The sequence below is a fragment of the Dreissena polymorpha genome, chromosome 1 (assembly GCF_020536995.1).
Source record: "Dreissena polymorpha isolate Duluth1 chromosome 1, UMN_Dpol_1.0, whole genome shotgun sequence".
Classification (NCBI taxonomy): Eukaryota; Metazoa; Mollusca; class Bivalvia; order Myida; family Dreissenidae; genus Dreissena; species Dreissena polymorpha.
Genome location: NC_068355.1, coordinates 147,287,018 through 147,302,006, shown reverse-complemented (window position 1 = coordinate 147,302,006; position 14,989 = coordinate 147,287,018). Strand labels below are relative to the sequence as shown.

The following is a 14,989-nucleotide window of genomic DNA, read 5'->3' as shown; positions in this document are numbered from 1 at the left end:
TCGTCCGCCTTAAGCCCAGCGCGCAGGGGTTGCAATTATTTGACAAAGGTGCTTATAAGATATGTTGACAAACATCCTGAAGGAAATGTTAATTTATATGAAGCTGCCATAGACATATAGCCTATTTAAAACATAATGAGGATAATTGGATTTTATTCTGTTACTAAATGCACTTAGCTATGGAAAAAAATTAGTTCGTTATACATGTAGTATGTCCGTGTTTTAACTACTTTGCTGTATTGCGGTAGGCAAAACTCGGACGATTTTATTTGGCTAATTGTATATTGCCTCCCTTTTAAAACTTTGCAATATGTATTTGTTTCATATAAAAAAAACTTTCAATAATAGTTTAGCGCGTTTTAAACAATATTTCAGTCACATTTATACCTTCTATTGATGGCAGATCCACGATCGTTAAAAAGTGTGATGCTTCAATGTTCGAATATGTCGCAAAGAAGGTACAAGGATGTATCTTTGCGCATGTGGATACACATCTTTTTGTAATGACGTCATTGCTACTTGGAATTGCAAATGCAGTAGAAAAAGCTGCAATTGGTCCAAGTCTGCTCCAAACACATGTAGGCATAAATTCGTTTGAAAACATTAATACCCAGAAGCGTCCATACTTATACGTCTGTCCGAACATTCCCGGACGTACCCTATGTTAAAGAGAAGAGCATTTTAAATATAATTTTGTTTTAAACATACATATAATGATTAATCAGTGTTTTAAAATATAAACAATTACATATTTGCTAAAAAAGACTGCCCCAAAAATGCATTTTCATAAGCATTGTGCGTAAGATACTATTAAAGACAAAATTATAGCTACTTTTCTTTTTCTGCACGATTGATTTGATGACCAAATGCTGTATATTAAATTCCAAAAGCCAATTGGCCATTATAAAAGGTACAGAAAGAATTTCATCAGTTTTTGGTTAAATCCAGTGTCTAGGAGTACCTAGACTGGTTAAATCCAGTGTCTAGGAGTATCTAGACCTCCTTGGTTAAATCCAGTGTCTAGGAGTATCTAGACCTCCTTTGTTAAATCCAGTGTCTAGGAGAATCTAGACCTCCTTGGTTAAATCCAGTGTCTAGGAGTATCTAGACCTCCTTGGTTAAATCCAGTGTCTAGGAGTATCTAGACCTCCTTGGTTAAAGCCAGTGTCTAGGAGAATCTAGACCTCCTTGGTTAAATCCAGTGTCTAGGAGTATCTAGACCTCCTTGGTTAAATCCAGTGTCTAGGAGTATCTAGACCTCCTTGGTTAATTCCAGTGTCTAGGAGTATCTAGACCTCCTTGGTTAAATCCAGTGTCTAGGAGTATCTAGACTGGTTAAATCCAGTGTCTAGGAGTCTCTAGAGCTCCTTGGTTAAATCCAGTGTCTAGGAGTATCTAGACCTCCTTGGTTAAATCCAGTGTCTAGGAGTATCTCAGGGTTTTTTTCTCCACTTTTTGGGTAGATAGCCCATGGCTTTGGAATTGGGAATTTTATCGGCATTTTCATGAAATTGGGAAAATAAATTCATTAGCCTTTTTTTCCACACGAAAAGTCCACTGATTAGGGAAATACTAAATTTGATATAACTCTTTATAATCATTCAAATTAAAAGAACAAAATCAAATAATACTGTAAAACCATTAAATTTTGTATGGTACGAATTTTTGTGGATTTCGTTGGTTCGCTGAACCATGAATTCAAGTACCAACGATTATTTATACATTTTTAATCCGAAATCCGACATTTCGGAATGTCATGTCGGGCAATCGTGCTAAAGTAGGAGTACGTGTCTGAGCTGTTCCCATTTTCAACCATTTTGAAAGAGACATTGTTTGATTGAGCTATGCTAGTTTATACAATATGTTGTTTTCTTGATAAGTGTTTGGGTAATAATACTTTTTAAATCAAGCACCGTATTTAAACTGTACATCAACATTTGTTCTCTTTTACATGACGTTGTCAAATTAACAGTTTGCAGATGTATCACATATGTCAATTAGTGCCAATTAAAGTTGAGACAACGGTTTTCACACGTTATTTTGTGGACCTTATTACTCAATTGTTACTTCTAGGTGATCGATTGCGCAGAGAATTGCAAATATTGTAAAACAACAATGAGGGCAATGAGCAGGCGGGTACAAACAAGTGCGCCGCTTTATCGCTCTTATTGATAATTATCGGCAACACTTTCATGCTTCAGTGCACATTAACCTCAAGTCTTGCTGTCAACACAGATTAGCAGATTATGCTTCTTTATTACTCTTGTTGTTTTAATAAAAGTTAAATTATTATGACGGTCAGTCTTTCCAAAAAATTTGAAATCCACAAAATTATGTGTCAACCAATTAGTTGTTGTTCTATGCGTTAACAGTACTTTGTTAGATGTAATTGTATTAAAATTGAGATAAAATACGCATAAGACACTTCTTTCTATAAAAAAAAAATAATTTTTTTTTGTTGAAATTGGAAATTTTTTGCCACATTTTGGGAAAAAAGTATACTTTTTGGGATTGGGAACGTAGCCGAATTTCGGCTATAAAATCGGGCTAAAAAAACCCTGTATTTAGACTGGTTAAATCCAGTGTCTAGGAATATCTAGACCACCTTTGTTAAATCCAGTGTCTAGGAGTATCTAGACCTCCTTGGTTAAATCCAGTGTCTAGGAGTATCTAGACCTCCTTGGTTAAATCCAGTGTCTAGGAGTATCTAGACCTCCTTGGTTATATCCAATGTCTAGGAGTATCTAGACTGGTTAAATCCAGTATCTAGGAGTATCTAGACCTCCTTGGTTAAATCCAGTGTCTAGGAGTATCTAGACCTCCTTGGTTAAATCTAGTGTCTAGGAGTATTTAGACCTCCTTGGTTAAATCCAGTGTCTAGGAGTATGTAGACCTCCTTGGTTAAACCCAGTGTCTAGGAGTATCTATACCTCCTTGGTTAAATCCAGTGTCTAGGAGTATCTAGACCTCCTTGGTTAAATCCAGTGTCTAGGAGTATCTAGACCTCCTTGGTTAAATCCAGTGTCTAGGAGTATCTAGACCTCCTTGGTTTAATCCAGTGTCTAGGAGTATCTAGACCTCCTTGGTTAAATCCAGTGTCTAGGAGTATCTATACCTCCTTGGTTAAATCCAGTGTCTAGGAGGATCTAGACCTCCTAGGTTAAATCCAGTGTCTAGGAGTATCTAGACCTCCTTGGTTAAACCCAGTGTCTAGGAGTATCTAGACCTCCTTGGTTAAATCCAGTGTCTAGGAGTATCTAGACCTCCTTGATTATATCCAGTGTCTAGGAGTATCTAGACTGGTTAAATCCAGTATCTAGGAGTATCTAGACCTCCTTGGTTAAATCAAGTGTCTAGGAGTATCTAGACCTCCTTGGTTAAATCCAGTGTCTAGGAGTATCTAGACCTCCTTGGTTTAATCCAGTGTCTAGGAGTATCTAGACCTCCTTGGTTAAATCCAGTGTCTAGGAGTATCTAGACCTCCTTGGTTAAATCCAGTGTCTAGGAGTATCTAGACCTTCTTGGTTAAATCCAGTGTCTAGGAGTATCTAGACCTCCTTGGTTATCAATATACTAAGCTTTAAACCTTTCTAAAACTAAATTGCTTTTCTTTGAATGTTTAAAAACCTAGAGACATACATGTAAAATAATTTATTTCCAATGAAAAACATGAATATACATAAATACTGTATACACTATTCAATACCTGCAATGCAACAAATGGATTTGTGTGTCAAAGATAAAGGAGAGTTTTAATTACTGTTGGTGCTGGGTACAAAACTTTGGGTAATTTGGCCAAGAGCGCCATTTATCACCCTTTTAAATTTTGTATTTCAAAATTGTTCCATTCAAAATCTAAATTTTGATCATTTTTCCCTATTTGAAATACATATGTCCCAAATTACCAAAGGAATTACTAAAAACTCAAAGCTTTCATTTGGTGCTCAGAATTTAGTTTTGATTTTTGTGTGCGACATTCATGTTATTCATGGGTTATGTTCATCTCTGCACTTATTTCAGTCTTCCGATTAAATGAGGTGGAGCTATAACTCTATTTACATCTGGTATTAAGTTGAAGAGACAAAAAGATAAGATTCATAATTGTAGAATAATGGTTGTGATAAATGTGTCCAGTAATTGATGGATTTATTGCATTACAAAAGGTAAGATTAGGTAGGTTAAATTATTATGTTTGTCACCCATGTTCACAAATTGAGGAAGACATAATGCTCAGGTGCAAATTTGTCAATGACAAAATGGCAGATATCATGATGGTCAGCAAATTAAGGATGTTCATTGTTGACTTTTTATGCCCCAGAAGGAGGGCATATAGTGATTGCACTGTCTGTCTGTCCGTCTGTCTAACTGTCTGTCACATTTTTGCGTTAAGGTTTTGAAAAATGCTCATAACTTCTTTGTCGCTTCAGATGTAACATCCATAGTTGGTATGCATGTGTATATGGACTTTCCTTTCCATACGCTTAAATATTTTGACCCCTTTGACCTTGACCTTTAACTAAGGGTCCGCATTTAGGTTTCGAAATCTGCGTTTAGGTTTCGAAAAAGCGTTTTTCAGGGGCATATGTCTTCCAATCGAGACAGCTCTTGTTTCTAATTCTTTCACTAATGAAATCACTATTTCTATTCATGCTACAATATTATCAAACATTAAAAAATGTGCACGTTCTCTGAAAAGAAGACTGCCTCCTAAAAATGCGCTAGGTCACTTAACTTAGAAAGTAAGGAACAAAATGTTTATGCCCACGGATAGAAAGATTGGGGGTTTATTTTTTTTGGCCTGTCTGTCATTGTATGTGTCCGTGTGTGTGTGTCCCAAAACTTTAACCAACACTTTAACCTTCTTCATAACTTTTGCAATATTGAACGTAGCAACTTGATATTTGGCATGCATGTGTATCTCATGAAGCTGCACATTTTAAGTGGTGAAAGGTCAAGGTCATCCTTCGAGGTCAAAGGTCTTTTTTTATGCCCCCTTTCGAAGAAAAGGGGGCATATAGTGATCGGACTGTCCGTCTGTCTGTCCGTCTTTCCGTCACACTTTGCGTTTAGGTTTCGAAAAATGCTCATAACTTCTATGTCCCTTGAAATATAACCTTCATATTTAATATGCATGTGTTTATGGACAAGGCCTTTCCATACGCACACAAATTTTTACCCCTGTTACCTTGACCTTGAATTTAGGGTCCGCGTTTAGGTTTCAAAATCTGCGTTTAGGTTTCGAAAAATGCTCATAACTTCTATGTCCCTTGAGATGTAACCTTCATATTTGGTATGCATGTGTATATGGACAAGGCCTTTCCATACGCACAAATTTTTTATTATATATCTTGCAGTTTTTTTAGTACGCTCTCAGGTCGCCGCCATTGTTTTTTGACAGATAGACTGTTCACTCCACTTTTATTGGAAAGAATGCGCTTCTTTAAACAAACCCGATAACCATTCTATATAAGCACCGAAAAGATCTTTAATACGCGAAAAGAACTCAATAAAAATCGATACGAACCGATCTACAAATAATATTGGTAACTTGATTTTGTAATTCTTAATGGTACGACAAGATTTTTAAATAAATATGTAACGGACTTGAAAATAATTCGTAATTACGAAAATACGACCCTTATCTGGAGCTCTGAGGTTATGTTCCATGACAGTACCATAGCAAAGAAATTTTCTTGTGGAGACCTCAAGACAGCATATGTGTTCGTTTTTGGGCTAGCTGCACATTTCAAAACTTTACTTGATAGTTCTATAAGTGGACTGTACTCAGTGTCTTTTGATGAAAGTTTAAACAAGAAAGACCAATCCAAGCAAATGGATTTCCATGTTTTGTTGAAAATGCATTTTTTAAAGGAAACTATTGCTAACGTACAGTGCTCGGCCTTGAAAATGAAAATTTGGCCTTGAAAAGTGCATGAATTTAGGTTTGAGATTTCTGTTTGAACCATGCTACTCCTCATTTTAACATTTTCAATTCCTGCTGCTCACAACATTGTTTAATCCAATTGTATGGCATAGTCTGCTGCAGACCCTCTACATCGCAATGTCCAATTTAACGCAAACCGGCCATGGATCCCATTTTATTTTTCATCAACTTAAATATTTCCCCATTAAGAGACGATCACCATTAAATCCAGTTTGACCCGGTATTTCGCGCCTTCACTGCGTGTAGTTGATAAGTATTTATAGTGTGACAAACAAAACACCTGAACGCTCAATACCATACAGTTGGCGTCATCGGTGTAAAAAGCACGTGCCACCCATGACAACGTCCTTTCACAGTTGCCTAGCACTCGAGTTACACGCAGTCCTCCAGGAATATACATTAACAAAATATAAGGGATGGGACCAGGGTTGAAAATAATATTGCATGCTTCCACTACTGGTGTTAATTTAATGTGAGTATACAACAGTTGCTTTACATAACTGTGACTTTTTAATTAGTCAATCTGCTAATTACTGTTATTTATCCTCGAATTTATGAAATGCTATGGCATTTAAAGCACCTCCAGTATAATTTTCGATAAACACCATTGATTGTGGAACACACATTCATGAAAACCAAACCTGGAATATTGTTCTGTAAATGCCAGATTATATTTTAATCAACAACTAAACTTGATAAATAAGTGTCAAATTAATGTCATATATAATCCGTTTAATCATAATACCTCATTCACCATGGTAAATCGAACATAAACTAATGCACTAAAAATGAAGGTTAAAGACCTCAGGAGTAAATGCAACAACACTGTTGTGAATTTAGCCATTATAATTAGGTATTATACATGAAGCTGGATGATTTAGTTTACTGGCTAGTAGATTTATATGCAAAGAGAAGCTTACAAGCATCACAACAACAGAAATCATATGATTCTGAGGTCCCTTTTTAATGGAAAATGAAAAATGGCCTAGCAATTAAAGCACCTAATAAACACAAACATACACTGTAACTCCAATATAACGTGGATAACGGGGTCCGAGCCATGCGACCGAGTTTTAAACCGACAGCGTTTTAAGTTTTGAGCTCATTTATTGCAGGGGGGGCTATAAAAACATGTATAGTTGCCTATACTATATAGGTCCTGTTTATTGCTATGCTTTTCATTCGCCAATTATATACATCCATATAAAGCGAATTGTATCGATAACTGTATACATCCACTTTTCTAATGTGCACATTTATCAGATAATCAAATATAATTACAACATGATCACTAACAACAAAATAATCTTGAATATTCATGACCATAAATATGTTTAAGAATTTCATAAACACGACCATTTGCTTACGCCATTTTTCAGAAGTGTAAAGCATACAGTGCATTATGGGACAGAGCAAATTTAAATTTAGATTGAATGCAATACGATACAAAAAAATGTTTTATTGCGTCATACGCAGTCATATAAAAATTGTGCTTCCCGGGGACTTTCTGATACTGGGCAAAAATTAGACAGAATCTCTGTTTAAAAGTACACTGTGTTTATCATGTAAATAAATTGTCTGGATTATTTAACTAATTTTTCTTACATGTACTGAAACACTAAACGTACAGAAAGATATTTTTATTTATCAAGCATTACCTTATTGAAATTAGCGCACAGAACCGCTCTGATAGAGAATACATGTCATAAACACTGACACACCTTTATTGACATTACACAACAGATTAACACCAAACAGCTGTCAAATGTTGTTAAACCTATAAGCGATTTAAAATTGATTAAACTGACGGTTCATCTTTGGTTTTTCTGAAAATACAAACAGTTGCATAACATCGATTTGAATCGGAAATGGAAGGTTGGAGAAAAAATGGGATCCAAGCACTCCCCGCGATATTTTGGATACAGTGTTATAAAGGAGCGCCTTATATTGGAGTTACTGTTTTAGAGCTACATTATGGGACAAAGGCTTCATGCATGAGCATAATGTACACTTTACACTTGTATGGAATTTTTAGTTTCAATTATGTCTTTATTTAAAAGTTAATCCAATCTAGGCGGGAAGAGTCATTCCAGATTAACATGGCTGTGCAGTCTGCTCAGACTGATCTTTGACTATGCAATTTGAACAGACTTATATGGGACAACACGGTCTGCACATGCTTATATCATATTACAAGTATGCACGGGCTAATCTTGAAAGACACTGTTTTCACAGGCTAATCTTGGAAGACATAGTCTGCACATGCTAATCTTTGATAGCACAGTCTGCTCATAATAATCTAGGATGACAAAGTCTGCATTGGCTTATCTGGGATGACACAATATAAACAGGCTATTTAAGGACAACAATCTGCCGTTGGCAACCTGCATCATGTGAAAATGGATCATATGCCGTTAGTGCCAAGTGTCATGCCAAATGGATTTTATGCATTTGGATTTGGTGACCATTGTCATGCAAAAATGGATCTTATGCTGAAATCTGTCGTATTCCATTGGTAGTCTGCTTTATGCAAAAATGGATCTGATCAAAGTAGCTGAGCATGTTGCAAAAATATGTCTTGTACATGTAGCATCGGTAACCAGGGTCATCCAAAAGTGGGTCTTGTGCTTTTTTAAGGCAAAAATGGATCTTACACCATTAGAGCCAGTGTTGGCAACAATTGGTGTATTATGCCATTTGCAGCCAGCATTGTCATTACTATTCTACCTTAATGAAATCAACGCATTCGATACAGCTTAACTGCCTCTGCGTATACAGCAAATGTCACATGTCTGTTAAGCACACTGTAAAATGTAGACCTCTTTGTGTCAACACCGGATTTATCTTTACTTCGAAACAGACGAAGTATATATTCGTGGATTACATTGGATTTTAATGTCTTATTGCTACGGTAATTCAGTCTTAATTTTATGCCTCTGGATCGAATGATCGGGGGTGTATTGTTTTTGGCCTGTCTGCTGTCATTCTGTCCCAAAACTTTAACATTGGTCATAACTTTTGCAATATTGAAGATAGCTACTTGATATTTGGCTGCATGTGTATCTCATGGAGCTGCACATTTTGAGTGGTGAATGGTCAAGGTCTTCCTTCAAGTTCAAAGGTCAAATATATGGCTTCAATATGGCACAGTAGGGGGCATTGTGTTTCACAAACACAGCCCTTGTTTTTATGCTCCCCATATATATATATATGGGGAGCATATAGTTGCCAGTTTGTACTTCCGTACTTCCTTCTGTCACACTTTTGTTACAGTTTTTCGGCGTAAGCTGTATTAAGCCAGCTTTTCACCCTGACTTGACCTTTGTAAGTGTCCAATAATATTCAAATAAAATTTCCCGCGGCTAGGTACGAATGAATACATTTCATTTATTCCATTGGCTGATTTGAGTATAACACCAGAACATTGGAAACATATCCGCGTCTTTGTGACACTGTTTTACTGCATGAAACAATTTTATCTCTAATAAAAAGGCTCAATAGATAGTAGGGCTGCAACAATATACCGGTATATCGGTATATATCGCAATACGCAATCCGCATATTGTATTGCGATATGATTTTCATCATACCGGTACGAAAATTTTACAAAAATTCACTCACATTTCGTCCAGAAAAGCCATCCGAAATAATAATAAAAAGGTAAACAAAACAACGCAGTGTAAATCATTTTTTACGTAAAAATAGCATTCTAAAAAGTGTATTATACGGAGAAGCGTTGTTACATCCATGGGAGCATTCATTCGATGCTTTTCAACAGATTATCGTTGAATTAATTGCGCACAGCTGTAAATGTTTCGTTCGATTCTGATTTGAGCATTATTTGTAATCCGAATTTCGGAAACACGCTTCCAAATTTGAATGCTAACGCGACAATAAAAAATTATAGCGTCAAATTAAAAGTGCTTTATCCTTTGTCTCAATAAAAAGCGAGCGAAAATTATACAGACATGTAGAACGTCGCATGGAAAGTATGGGTGTATTTTGTGTTGTATAAAAACGGGAACATCACGTCAGCTAAATTACGCGTGTTCAGTGGGAAAAACGCCCCGGATGGACGTTATTTCATCACATCTTTAAATAGTAACAATTTCAAAAATGTATTTGATACTTAAGAAAATTTGCGAATGTTTGTGTTTCTTATTATTCTTGAGCACATTTATAGTAAATATTTACCAGAATTTGCTTTAAAATTGGAATTTATGGGATTATCGGGTAATTTGCAAGTTATAATTATGGTACAAGTTAGCAATATATTGCGATATATTGCAATACGGGTTTTTGAACTGACAATATATTGCAATACGGTTTTTGGCGTATTGTTGCAGCACTAATAGATAGAACAGTTTTACAATCAATTTTCGACATAAATACAGTTTGTGCGTTCACCTTTTATTTTCAGAGAATTACCAGCGCAAAAGCGTTTATACTAAAGGCTATATTCTCATATTTAGTACTTACTTGCATTGCATTTCAACCCGCGAGGTTTCGGGTCAATTCGCGGCCAGTGTGTGAAAGTCAGAGTTTATATACAGTTCATCACTGGAGTTCGCCGAAGGGGTTGCGATCTTTTCATTGAAGGAAAAAATTGGAATCTATGCTATTTTTGTCTGATGGAGTAAATAGTTCGTTTAGTCGCTTTGTCGATATATCAATATTTTAGGCACAGCTGTTGCCTTGGTTGTGTACAGTTGGCGTAAACAAGCCGTCGTTTTAGCAGCAGAATTGTTACCTAACTTTAATGCATTGTATTCCAATCCGCAAGGTATCAAGGTCAGTTTGCGGTCAGTTGCAGAAATCTTTATATAAACGCCGTCTCGTAAACTTTGTGCACTTGAAGTCTGTTTTGATCAGAAAGATACTAAATAAAGATATTCGGCGATATTATTGTGGTATGTCAATCATCGATTTTTAATATGTTTTCAACATTTGCATGCTAAGGACCAATTTTGATAAAATTAATTAGAAATATTTATCCATTTAGACCAGTTTATTAAGCATGTGCACAATAATTCACTATACTATAATTATGCAATTAAATAAGGTTCGAGTATTGCCGGCTGACCCATATGCACTCGTTTATTTCCATGTTTCTTGTGTTTTTCTATTCTGTAAATATAGATATCTGAGAAATAATATCACATAAAACAAAATAAGCCACGAAATCTGGCGCAACACCCCGTAATTGATTTGCTTGTGATGTAGCTAAGAACTGCGCAGAAAAAAGGCTTCCGCTACTTTTTATCTCATAGAGATAACTTTTGATCGTTCATAAACATCGACCACAATCACCGCCGTATATCTTTTTTAAAGATATTTCTTGTTCATAGTGCCTTCACTAGTTTACCGATCTCTTACATATTTGGCATGTAGGTACCTTGCATGGACCTCTACCTCGTCACTGGGCTCAAGGTCACCGAGGCTAATAATACATTTTCCGTCACACTTTTGTTACAGTTTCTCATAGCGCCTGGTCACCGAGGCTTAAAATACATTTTCCGTCACAGTTTCGTTACAGTTTCTCATAGCCCCTTCACTATTTTACCGATCTCTTACATATTTGGCATGTAGGTACCTTGCATGGACCTCTACCTTTTGATGAGGTTTGACGTCACTGGGGTCAAGGTCACTGAGGCTAATAATAGATTGACAAAGCGCATCTCTTACATATTTGGCATGTAGGTACCTTGCATGGACCTCTACCTTTTGATGAGGTTTGATGTCACTGGGGTCAAGGTCAAGGTCACCGAGGCTAATAATAGATTTTCCCTCACACTTTTGTTACAGTTTCTCATATCATAGCGCCTTCAATATTTGACCGATCTCTTATATATTTGGCATGTAGGTACCTTGCATGGACCTCTACCTTTTGATGAGGTTTGAGATCACTGGGGTCAAGATCAAGGTCACTGAGGCTAATAATATATTTTCTCAAGGTCACACTGTTTTTCCACACAATTAACCCGCAACCCATATATCGACAAACCATCATTGGGGAGCATCCATCAGTTTTACTGATATCCTTGTTTTAACATTTGACATAATTATTCGTTAGGATCGTAAATTCGTCACTCCGTGCTCTGACAAAATAGACAAAAATTAATGCCTGACGAATAATAATGGTTTCACAGTATCTAAATTGCAACATCTCTGTGTGTTTATTATTCAAATTGGGGGCGGTATATGGCCCCATTCCAAATATAAAAAAGTGTATATTTTTCCAAAATGGGAACTAAACATTCCCAATTGAAGGTTACCAAAACATTTGATCAGGCACAAGAGATATAGATAACAAATAGTTATTTGATCAGGCAAAAGAGATATAGTTAGCAAATAGTAATTTAATCAGGCACAAGAGAAATACTTCACAAATAGTAATTTGATCAGGAACAATAGATATAATGAAAAATAGTAATTTGATCAGGCACAAGAGATATAGTTAACAAACAGTAATTTGATCAGGCACAGGGGATATAGTTAATAGTCATTTGATCAGGCACAAGAGATATAGTTAACAAATAGTAATTTGAGCAGGCACAAGAGATATAGTTAAGACATAGTAATTTGAGCAGGCACAAGAGATATAGTTAAGACATAGTAATTTGAGCAGGCACAAGAGATATAGTTAAGACATAGTAATTTGATCAAGAACGAGAGATATAGTTAAGAAATAGTAATTTGATCAGGCACAAGAGAAAAAGTTAATAATTAGTAATTTAATCAGGCACAAGGGATATAGTTAAAAATAGTCATTTGATCAGGCACAAGAGAAATAGTTAACAAATAGTTATTTGATCAGGCACAAGAGATATAGTTAACAAATAGTAATTTGATCGGGCACAAGGGAATAGTTAACAAATAGTAATTTGATCAGACACACACCATAAAGTTAACAAATTGTAATTTGATCAAGCACAAGATATATAGTTAACAAATAGTTATTTGATCAGACACAAGAAAAATAATTAACAAATAGCAAATTGATCTGGCACAAGAGAAATTGTTAACAAATAGTAATTTGATCAGGCACAAGAGAAATAGTTATCAAATAGTAATTTGATTAGGCAAAAGAGATATAGTTAACAAATAGTAATTTGATTAGGCAAAAGAGATATAGTTAACAAATAGTAATTTGATTAGGCAAAAGAGATATAGTTAACAAATAGTAATTTGATTAGGCAAAAGAGATATAGTTAACAAATAGTAATTTGATTAGGCAAAAGAGATATAGTGAACAAATAGTAATTTGATCAGGCACAAGGGAAATACTTATCAAAAAGTTATTTGAACAGACACAGGGGATATAGTTACAAATATAAATTTGATTGGGCACAAGAGATATAGTGAACAAATAATAATTTGATCGGGCACAAGAGATATAGTTAACAAATAGTAATTTGATCTGGCACAAGAGATATAGTTAACAAATAATAATTTGATCAGGCACAAGAGAAATAGTTAACAAACAGTAATTAAATCTGGTGCAAGAGAAATAGTTAACAAATAGTAATTTGATCAGGCGCAACGGATATAGTTAACAAATAGTAATTTGATCATGCACATGAAAAATAGTTAACAAATAGTAATTTGATCAGGCATAATAGAAAAAGTTAAAACATAGTAATTCGATCAGGCACAAGAGATATAGTAACCTGATTAGGCACAAGAGAAAGAGTTAACAAATAGTTATGTGATCAGGCACAAGATAAATAATAAACAAACAGTTATTTGACCAGGCACAATAGTCAACAAATTTTAATTTGATAAGGCACATTAGATACAGTTAACAAATAGTAATTTGACCAGGCAAAAGCGATATAGATAACAGATAGCAATTTGATCAGGCACAAAAGCTATAGTAAGCAAATAGTAATTTGATCAGGCACAAGAGAAATAGTTAAGTTTGGAAAGATGGCTTGTTTAAAGTTTATACATTTAGCTTTTTACAGGGTCAATTTCTAAAACAATTTAGATACCCGGTATGTTCGTCAAAGCGTATATCAGGATAAGGATAAGCAATACATATAGGATCTTTAATGTATGCGTGCACAGAAGGCAAAATGGTGGTAATTACTTAATATGAGAACACAGCCTTTAAGTGCAAACGCTCCGGCGCTGCCAATCTTCTAAATATAAAGGGACACATACAAACTGTATGATGTTGAAAGTTGCCTTGAGTATGAAACTGTTTTATCTTGCAATCCTTTTCGTTAGAGATACAATTATTTCATGCTGAACACAAAGTTAACATTGTTGCAACACGCACTGTAGTATCCCTTTTGCATACCCTTAATTTCCCAAATTTTGAAAGTCAAGTGAATAACATGCCAATGCAAAAATGAAAACTGTAGGTTGCATGTTTTCTTTTTAGAAAAGTTTAAGGCCTAATTTTATATTCAAATTAATTGGACGCTACAAAGGTCAGCTTTGTTAAACATTTATGCATTAACAATAACTTTTCTCCAAAACGGTTAGAATGGGCACAAATTGTTTCTTTTCAATAAGAATAAAACAAAATTGTTAATGCTTTCCCATGAGTCTACAAACTTTCTATGTTAATCTTCAATCTTAAGTCTTCCATGAGGAAATATGAACAGTCTTTTTGTTATAAATTTGCCAAGACTAGTGATTTGTTCTTCAATTTTGAAATTTCAATTCTAAATGTTCGCGCGGACAATTATAATTAGACACATTTTTGTATGTTACTAAAATGCATGAAATCATAACATGTGGAGGTAAAAATATTCCTGGTGTATTTCTATTTGCCTGCATGACATTTGGTCTGTGGGTTGTACGGCTTAGTTTTTTATCAGAAATACTAAGAAAATTGCCTTCTTAAGTTAGTATGCTGTTTACTTTGGGGGAAAAGAAGAGTCAAAGGTAATAAGGGTTCTTAAAATGGAATTGGCTTCCATGTGCTATCTCAAGAAGCTATGACCTACAATCATCCAAATTGGTAAGCTAGTGGCATGGGAGGAGAAAACAAATAATATTTATTTTGAGGTTAAAGGAAAAAGGTCGCAGGGT

The 14,989-nt window shown here is 35.2% G+C and overlaps 1 protein-coding gene across 14 annotated transcripts in view; it reads left to right on the top strand.

Moving 5' to 3' along the window:
* LOC127854865 (neurofilament heavy polypeptide-like) overlaps positions 1 to 14,989 on the top strand; it is an 85,479-nt gene that overhangs the window by 10,153 nt on the left and 60,337 nt on the right. The gene's annotated exons all lie outside the window — the stretch shown is intronic.